General features: G+C 40.7%; 1 long non-coding RNA gene across 2 annotated transcripts; it reads left to right on the forward strand.

Moving 5' to 3' along the window:
• The first annotated feature begins 2592 nt into the window (after positions 1-2592).
• Positions 2593-4612, forward strand: LOC131891799 (uncharacterized). Of its 2 annotated transcripts, none has more exons than XR_009374467.1 (3): positions 2593-3923; positions 4275-4481; positions 4554-4612. It is a non-coding gene; the product is annotated as an uncharacterized LOC131891799 (long non-coding RNA). The 2 variants fall into 2 exon arrangements; XR_009374466.1 differs by having other exon boundaries at positions 2593-3668; positions 3752-4481.
• Positions 4613-10374: the final 5762 nt, after the last annotated feature.

Consider the following 10374-nt stretch of genomic DNA (forward strand, 5'->3'; position numbering starts at 1 on the left):
AACAGCCTCCTTCCCAATTGAGACATAGCCTCACCCCTCATGGCTACATGTAATGTTGCAAATTCCTCCCAAGTAATGAAACCACTCTCCTCTCGCCTGACCCTCTCCAGACTCTTGCAAGTGGACGTACTGATGCAAGCATAGCTGGATATATATCTCTTTCTACAAACACACACACATATATATACACATCATTCATATACAGAAAATAAAAAAAAAAATGCCAAACAGCAATTCATAGTACGGGGGATCACATTCCTTGTTGCGTTTAGAATAGCCCATGGAAAACCAAACCAAAACAGATCCTGAGTCCATGTCCAAGTACCGAACATTGGGAACAACACTCAGATTGTACACTCACCATTGTGGTTGTAACGAGTTTTGAGCCCCTGAAAGAAATGAGCACGGGGACTTATTTTCAACACAATTCAGGTTAAGATGCCACATCTTAGTCTTGTCCTGAGCGGATTAATGTTCAGCGTCCGCACCTGGATGAGGCGGAAGGCGCTGTTCAATGCGCAAATATTATGCTCATGAAATGTATTGGATAGCCTCAAGTTAAGCCCAGGTTGATGTGAATTGTCAAAAAGTGTCCATAATTCAAGTCCTTGCTGGGTTTAATCACACCAGAGACTTCTACATCGTACAAAAATTTCAAGAAACCTGCTTGATAATAATTACTACAAGATATGTTGCAGCCCTATTTTTGACGCTGACTGAGCGGTTTTTGAAAGCTTGCCAGATAACGAATGGAGTGGTTGTTCTGCTCAAGGAGCTGTTAGTAATCGAGGAAAGTAAAAGAATCAGTGCAACTTAAAAAATAGACCAATTGTTTGCAAATAATTGGATAAAAGTATGTTCAACCTACTATCTCATGGGAAATTTTGCGGTTTTGATGCGCTATCAAGCATACAGAAATGGCTAAGATTCCAGAAGCCTTGCAAAGGACCTACGTTTATTGAATCTACTCTTGGCTTGCTGAGAGTAGAATGGCCTTGAATGGAATGGAATTCCGTACAATAATCTTTGGTTCAATTCCTTTGAATACTCCACTCGTAGATAATGGAGGTAAAGATATTGAGCAGATCTCATCTATGACAGCTTTAGGTGTAGTCCATTACAAAATAATGGAAAGTACGATGAGCATATCCAGTTGAAGGTAGGTAAAGCTTTTCAAATGTGTGTGGTTGGATATGTCGCACGTTTAAGTCCAGAGACAGCATCACGATGCTATCTCTGTACAAGTTCATTGTCCAGACACATCTTGAATATGCTTCACCCATTTGGGCTCCAATGAGTTCAGCAGGTTTGCAAAAGGTCGAGCAAGTCCAAAGATGTTTCACTAGGAACATCACAGGAATGAGAGAGCTCTCGTATTGTGAGAGGCTAAAAAAGTTGGGACTCTACAGTGTTCAGAGAAGGTACGAAAGGTATCTGATGTTGTACGTTTTCAAAAGCATTCATGAGCTTTGTCCCAACCCAGGATTTAGGGTCAATTCTAGTGACCGTAGAGGCTTAATGTGCGTTTTGAGAACACCTTGAAGCCCTCGAGAATCCAGGCTGGTTCGAATAATGAGGTCCACACCTCGTTTTTCTCGGGCTCCTTCATTGTTCAACTTACTCCCCACAAATATGCGGAGGGAATATTAGTATATAGGCGTTGATCCTGCATTGGAAAACCCTATATCGGCTAATCAGATCGACCAACTTTGATTTATTGATGGATAAGATTGAAGTATTATTAGGGCCAGCCAAAACTTGCAAATTTTGAGTAGAAAACTTACATGTCCCACAGTTTTGACATTTTCTACGACTTATCATGCAATTTCTGCAATTTGTGAATTGTTTCAACCAATTTGTGTCAATCTTGGGGAGAAAATGAAGTATTGAAGTTTTCCTCATTTTTTTTCTTCCAGAAATTGACATGAAAGTACAACATAGTTTGCAGATATATGAGCAACTCTCGGCATGAATATTGCATCCATCCATTTTGAGTAGCTCTGTCACTTGTATCTTTCCAGTATCGGGAGATTCCCTATTTCAAGGGTTGGGATGCAGTTTTTGTTTGTGCAACATACAGTACTTCTCCTTTTGAAAAGCAAACACCTCTTTGCATTTTTTCGATTGGGTATCAGTAAATGGCCACGAGATGGATGCTAGGACTTGGCTAGCCTGGGATCAAACCAGGATTTGCAAATTGGAGAGCGGATACTCTATCAATACGGTAACACAGCTAGCCTCTTCTCTCCCTGCGGTGTCCAAAAACCCTATCAAGTGTCCAAAGAAATACCCAAACACATCTCAGCATTTTACGTGTTCGGAAAATTATAAGGAACAACTCTGGTTCTATTGTTTTAAAGAAGTATTTTAGCCCACATAAGCTTGCATGCCCAAAAACAAACATTTTCAAAAACTCTTTCAATGAAAATTCGGATCACATTTAATTAGCGTTGTGTTTTAATTCAATTTCCCAAAGAATGAATATCGATTTTCAATTTCACTGAAGAAAAAGGTTATCTTTCATTCTGTTGCATAATCTCAAAATAGCCTAAAACATTGTATAACCTTATCTAAAACACTCCAAAGAGGCTAATATTTGAAAATATGTTTCAGAACCATTGAAAGGACACTGAACTAAGTAGCCACTGCAAATTATATATCCATAATCCGTAAGATTGCTAGTTAAATGTTTTGTCGTCAAAATTCACGGGAATGCTTATCAAAGTGTACTTATGAGGATTGTAAAACATATTTTCAAAAACTACACTATTTGTGTGTTTCAAACGACATTCTATGGCATTTTGAGGTTCATATAATGAAAAGCAAAATGATTATTAATTTTTTTCATTGAAATTTGATATTTAATTGTTGGGAAATGAAATCAAGATATCATTGGGGCATTTTGAGGCTTAAATCAATGAAAATTGACCTTTAAATACCTCGTAATGAAGCAGCGGTGTAATAGATTAATCTAATTTCTAAGCTAACTCCCAATTATCGTTGAGTAGGTTTTTGAAAATTTAACTTTTTAAAACGCTTTTAGTCATGTAATTTTTTTGTGGGCTAGAATATCATAAAGCGATAAAACCCAAGTTGTTTCTTACGGTTTTTTGACCTAGAAAATGCCAAGATGTGTTTGGGTATTTCTGTCAAAACTTTGAAGGGAATTTTCACACTGTGTCCAGATATTATAGGTTTAAATATAGTGCCTATATAGACTAATTATGATTGAGTTTTCCTTGACTATTGCTTGATTTGGAAGGCCAAAAATAGCCTTTCCAGCGCTCCAGAACGAGCCGGTGCCTATGTGTCTTAAAAGTTTATTTGCACATTTTTGTGCAAATTCAGGTAACTTTTGATACAAATTTGCTGTCAATAACTACCAAATTTATTTGCAACTTTTGGCTGGCCCTAGTTATTATATTGGAACAGGCAAAGATCCCATCTGGCCAGGTTTCATGAAGTGTCCGACTTCCCGTGCGAATTTTCTTTTAATGACTATTTGAACAATTTCTCTTGTGATTGTGGATAGAGCATTTTCCTTGTCGGGCTTGAGAACCTCCTCCCTTTTCAAGAACCAGTCTAAAAGTGGACCGAATTTGTGAGGGCGGAAATCAGGGACCAAAGTGATTGACGAGATGCCCAAGAGCGGACGGATGATTCAGATGGTAATAGTTGCTGATGACATCTGCTGTTTCTGTCAAAAGTATGAACTTGAAGTATGTTTTTGGTTTTGCTATTATTAATCCAGGCCCTGCTTCAGAAGGAAAAACGAACATCATGAAACCAGCATAATATGAACATGACAATAATAGCCATCAACTACACGATGAGCTCTATCTCGTCCCCTGTTGGATGGAGTAAATAAGTCTATTTGCCAAAACCACTATTACAATAAGGAGTTTAGATCAATGCCATTAATGGTAAGTCACTTTTACATCATCTCTTTATGAAGTGGTTTGCCCAAAGGTTGCATTATGTAAAGCCCATGTATCGGATCCACAGTGAGCCAAAGATTCAAATTGAATGCAGTCACATTTCATTACTACTTTACTTTACCCACCGCCATGCAGAATGTGGGCACGAATTCAGACAAGAGTACGTTTTGGATGCGAACCTTCTTTACAATAACTCTAACTCTAACTCTAACCAATTTCTCACCTTCTTGTCCACTCTTCAGTGATTTTTTGCTGTTACAATTTCAATCTTTCCTAAGCTGCCCACCCACACCACTCATGTTCTTGTTTTACTTTTCGTTTCTGTATTGCTCATAGAGAAGTGTGTTCTTGGTGTCCAATCACAGCCATATGTGGTACGATTATGGCAACACGACCATGAGGTACTTGGTTGGGATTATTACAGATGGAGTCTCAGTTGATCTTGGTCCTTAAACGCTACGGAAATGAAGTCAATGGTGTCTGTTTTGTTTGTCGCATTGATTTTGGGACGCATTAGTGGGGAACCGTTGAGCAATAAGGGTGGTAAGTGGTGGGAGACATGCTTCAATGAATTAATGAAGTTTTTTTCGTGAACATACTTGTTGCCTTCTTTAGGAGGGTACTCGTATCCAAAAGACGGAAATGACTACAAAAATCGTCCAAAATCGTACAAAAATTGTTGCCAATTGAATGCTTTACTTCATAGTTGCGCATGTTTGCGAAACTGACTGGATCTTCACTACCTTTCAGATAACCAAAGGTGTGGCTGTGGCCCTGGTGGCTGGTTTGGGCATCCTGAGTGGAGGCGCCGCCCTTAGTGCCCTTTCCTCTCAAGCCCAATTGCGAGGCCTCCAAGGGAACTTCCGCACGGTCTGCAACGCCATTAGAGCGGCTGGAGCTGTGGATGGAAGAATAATAATTCCTCCCATCGATCTGCCAGGACCTCCGGGACCAGGAGGACCAGTTGGTCCTCCTGGTCCTGCTGGAATGGATGGCACGTGCAGCGCTGCAACGGGAAATTGTGCGGAAGCCCAAGCCGACGTCAATGACATCATTGCCAGATTGAATGCAGTTTCGGCGTCCACTTGTAATTTTTAGCGCTCTTTTAATAGAGTTGAAGTGATGGAACAAATTTCAATTGCAACTTGAATTTGAAGCTAAGAACTGTGAAGAACCCCACGTGAAACACCAAGTGTCATTTCATTTCATAAATAAATTCTTTTCAATTTCGCCGCAAAAACATACCGGCAGTTCCAAACAGATTTGTCAGATTTATTCAACCCGGCGGCAGGTCTCATTTAAAAAGGATTAAGGTATAGTCCTCCAAAATAACGGAAAGTTCGACGAGCATAACCAATTGAAGGCAGGTAAAGCTTCCCAAACGTGTCGTTGGATCTGTTTGACAATTGAGTGTGGAAAGACTATCACTATGCTAACTCTGTACAAGTCCCTTGCTCAGCCACATCTTGCACATGCCTCACCCATTTGGACTCCAATGTGTTCAACAGGTTTGCAAAAGGTCGAACAAGTCCAAAGATGTTTCATTAGGAAAATCACAGGAATGAGAACGCTTTCCTACTGGGGGGGACTAAAATAGTTGTTGGGACTGCACAGTGTTCAGAGAAGGTACGAAAAGTATTTGATGGTGTTCGTCTTCAAAAGCATCCATGAGCTTTGTCCCAAACCAGGATTTAGGATCACTAGAATTAACCTTTCAGAATAGTCCTTTTCATTCTCCTCTCCATTCTCTTGTTGCGGACAAACACACGGAGAAATACAAGAATACGCTCTAAGATACCCGACTTTAACGTGACATTTTTTTGCTAAACAACTTATTGCTATTCTATTCTAACACCATAAATACACCATCAACCCTTCTGAGAGACCTTTCAAATTTTATAAGGTTGTAATAACAAACACTTTTCACATCCAAATAGACATCTCATGGAGCCTGTTAACTAAAAGGCCATGATCTACTTTATCAAAGGCCTTGGCAAAATCAAGATAGACAACATCAACTGACTCGTGTCTTTCCAGTCTCTCAATGACATGCTCTAAATGCTCAATCAGTTGGGCAGCCGTGCTAAAATGTGCTCGGAACCCATGCTGGTGGCTAGGAGGAAGGACTTCATGGATATCAAGAAACTTTACAAGTTTGGACTTCATGATCTTCTCAAACACCTTGGCACTATTGGAAGTCAGAGGAATCGGCCTACAGTTACTGGGGACCGACTTACCTCCCCCCCGTTAAAAAGAGGAACAACGTGAGCTAACTTTAGTGACGAACGGAACTAGCCCTGATCCAAGATGCAACGCATCAAGTACGAGAAAACAGGTGCAAGAACTAGTGAGCATCTCGTCAGAAACTGAGATGTCACACATCAGGACCAGGAGAACTTGAAAGCCTCAAGTCCCAGACGGCCGCTAGAGTATCTTGATCTGTAACTATGAGATCATTAAATTGTTCAATTTGAGTAACATCATCAATCTCAACAGATTCATCTTCAAAGCAATGAGCTGTTGCTTCTAATGTCAGTGGGTTTGAAAACATACTAAAGAGGGGATCTCCAAGCATGTTAGCCATAGTCTCTACATTGTTAATGTCTTTCCCATCGGCCTCAAAGGCTCCACAGGGTGTTTAATCTTTCTCTTAGAGTTTGCATAAGAGAAAATTTGGTCGTCTTTCGCGGTCAAGGTCCGGCATTTTGGTAATATCAATTCTTGAAGATGAGACTGCTTTTCCATGATAAATGATCTTCACCTCGTTTCCATTTTGGAACAGGAACCCACCATTGACGATGCTGTTAGGTGAATGACATGTATTTTTGAGGATGTTTGTGCTAAGCTCAATATCCCAAAACTATCCTAAAAGACTACACTCTCTCATACCGAAAAAGCGAAAAATACTCATTAAAAAGCGCTCTAAGCCGGCCAGAAGAATAGCATCTGCTTCCGATCAAGCTGTTATCACCAATCTAAAAAGGAAACTGGCCATCGTTGAAAATGATATTAAAGTGTCTATCGAAGCTGACGCTCTGTATAAGGAGAGGAAAGTAGTCCAAGAGGTAAAAATAAATGTGAAAGCCTTTAACACGTTTGCAAACTCAAAGAGAAAAACTAAGGCCGCAGTGGGCCCCTTCGAATACAAAGAAAGACCCGTCCACGACGGCAGATATGCTGGGTGATCAATTTTCTAAAGTGTTTACCTCTCCTATGAAACTTCAAAATATATCAACTGACAATAACCCCAATGGTTTAAGTGACGTCAATATAACGACATTTGATGCAATAAGTGCGATTAAAGACTTGAAAGTGGCTAGCTCAACAGGTCCTGATGGAGTGACCTCGCAATTCTTAATAAAATACTCTAAGGCCCTAGCTCCCGTTTCTTGTCTATCTAATGAGATCCATACTGGACAAGGGAGAATTTCCTTCGTCTCTTAAAATGGCTCACGTCATACCAATATTCAAAGGGGGTGACAAATCCAACCCAGCCAATTACCGACCGATATCACTCACATCCAACATTTCCAAGGTACTTGAAAAAATCATGAAGACTAAGCTGGTACAATATCTAGATAGCAATGACATTATACCCTCGGGGCAACACGGCTTCCGTTCTCGTCACAGTACCATTGCACCATTGATTCAGCATTTCGACAATATTATAACAAAATTACAAACTTATGACTTGGTGGATGTAATATAACTAGATTTTGCGAAGGCCTTCGACAAAGTGGACCACGGGCTCTTACTTCAGCGTTTAGTATCAACTGGTGTCCATGGGAAAGTGCTGAATTTCATAGAAGGGTTTTTAAAAGAGCGAAAGCAATATATTAGAGTGGATAATACGCTAAGTAACGTGTCAAGTGTATTATCAGGCGTACCACAAGGCAGCATTCTTGGGCCTATACTCCTCATCATTTTCCTATCGCCACTACAGCATCTAGCAACAAGCTCCACTGTATCTTGTTACGCAGATGACACCAAGCTGGTCTATGGAAGAACGAGTAATTGTACTTCAGGGTTGGAGGGCGATTTGGAAAAAATATACAGATGGGTATCGGCAAATAATGCGACTTTTAATGGTAACAAATTTAGTCTTATGACATTCGGTACTATCCCAACAGCTTCAAAATACATGGACAGCAGGGGCCACCCCATTCAGTAAGTTGGGTCAGTCAGAGATCTAGGGGTGATTATTCAGAATACCGGTAAATTCGATGACCACATTGAGGTCAAGGTGGCTATGGCCTTTCAAACATGCGGATGGATATACCGAACATTTAAATCCCTTGATTCAGTGACTATGCTGACTATCTTCAAATCTATTGTCCAACCCAATGAAGAGTATGCATCTCCTGTTTGGGAAGCAATGAGCTCTGCCGGACTTCAAAGAATAGAAAATTTCTACACGGAATATATCTGAAATGTGTAACCTCTCTTATTGTGGGAGACTAAAACGGCTAGGGATTTATAATACTCAACGAAGATATGAAAGATATCTTAGTTTATATGTTTTTAAGTGCATTCACAAACGATGCCCAAATCGGGGAGTAAATTATAACGAGAGCGACCGTAGGGGTATAACATGTGAGATGGAAGTACAGTCAGGTCAAAATGAAACTAGACTTGTCAAAACCATGAAATCCTCGTTTATTCTATATAGAGCTCCTAGCCTATATAATCTTTTACCCACCAACCTTAGACAATTCTACCTATTGGATGATCCAATGCCATCTTTTAAAGCCGACTTAGACAGGTTTTTAAACACGAATCCAGACCAGCCATATGTACAAGGCCTATCTCGATCTGATAATGCTAATTCATTGCAGGATCAGATATTTTACCGTGCTTGACTCTGCCCACAATCCCGTGGGCAATTCATTCATTCTTGTCTTTTAATTCATTACTGGGGATTCCATCCCTGGTATCGGTGGACAATCCGAGAAAATAAAAAAAATAAAAATAATTTGCAGGATGCAATTTTTGGCCGGCTCTACTGATTGCCATGCCGATAATGCATTTGGGCTCTTCAAAGCTTCCGTATTAAACTTCTTTACAATACTTTAATTGAATGAAAAAAATCAATTAACCATAGGGACGTGTAATAAAATGGTTTGAATTTTCGCCTGCGTAGGCCAGCCAGGTTACGCCATAATTGCTGAGTAAGCTATCACGATGTTACTTCCAAAAATGTTTGCCATTATCAGACATTGCTTAATAATAATAATACCAAAGCATTTAATCTGGTCTGCTTTTCTCCATACTGTAATCATATTCAAGTCAGAAAATGCAAATTCAAACAAAAAAGTATTTTGTGCCAACATGTGTTATTTAGAAGAACGCAGGGGACACTTAGGGAGGCTTTACACTAGGATGGAAAACCGAGATTGAATCCAGTTTGAGGATTGAAATTTGAGTAGTGCTAGGGCGAGTTCGGCAAAATACTTGGGTCCAGCCGAGGACTCCAGTCTTTCTGTAAATTCACCCGGGCGAAGACTCGTCTGGAATCCGGCATTCCCTTCAACGGTTTCTATTCCAAATAAAACACATGACAATAGGGTAAAATACAAGATATTACATAACAAAATGGAGAGTTATCCTACCGGTATTTTCACGGCTCTACTCTCGGACCAGGGAACACCAAGCAAAGTGTAGAATTCGTAAATATTAACTGTCTCTATATATGAAATTGATGCACGGTATTGCTCGGGCTTGGTAGCCTCAGCTGACAAAGAAATAGACAGAGATTTTGTTCACCAAAGGATCTTCATGAAAGACTCGTCTATTCCACTAATTCCGCTTAACCGCCCCTTCTGTATCTTTAACCTCACATGGCGCAGACGGTGTTTTGAACCTATGCTCCCCTGTTCTTGGTCGATTCGACTTGCTTCCGGATCTGATCTACGTCGCCTTTCTTTCTCTGCTCGAGGTCGCCACTTGCTGTCACATCTGAAACGTTGAGAACCATCACCATGGCTCCTCCCTCTGCAGCAACCATATGGAAGAAGATCGCCGTGTTACGGAAATCCATCAAGTGGACAATGGAATCTGTCTTAGACGCTGTGACTCTTCCAGAAGTTGACAATGACGTCTTCAAGGAGATGGTCGGGGAGGTCATTGCCAAAGTGTCAGAAGTACTTGAGCTACATGAGGATCTCATTAAGTCCGACCCAGGTGTGCACATTTCGGGCGATATCCAGACCATCAAGTCTGAAGTAGCAACGGCAGAGCGCTCAGTTAGAAAGGCCGTCCTCACCAGGACGCCAACTCCAGCTGCCCCGACCACTGCGGCTTTGTCGCGCGCGGTCACCTTTCGGGAGCAAATGGGATTGAGACCTGTTGACTTTTTCTTTGACGTTCAACCCACCCGAATTCAAGAGTTGAGTGAAGAAATTCAAGTCTTACCATTCATCTTCACACATGGAGACAT

Source organism: Tigriopus californicus, chromosome 12, assembly GCF_007210705.1.
Source record: "Tigriopus californicus strain San Diego chromosome 12, Tcal_SD_v2.1, whole genome shotgun sequence".
Taxonomy (NCBI): domain Eukaryota; kingdom Metazoa; phylum Arthropoda; class Copepoda; order Harpacticoida; family Harpacticidae; genus Tigriopus; species Tigriopus californicus.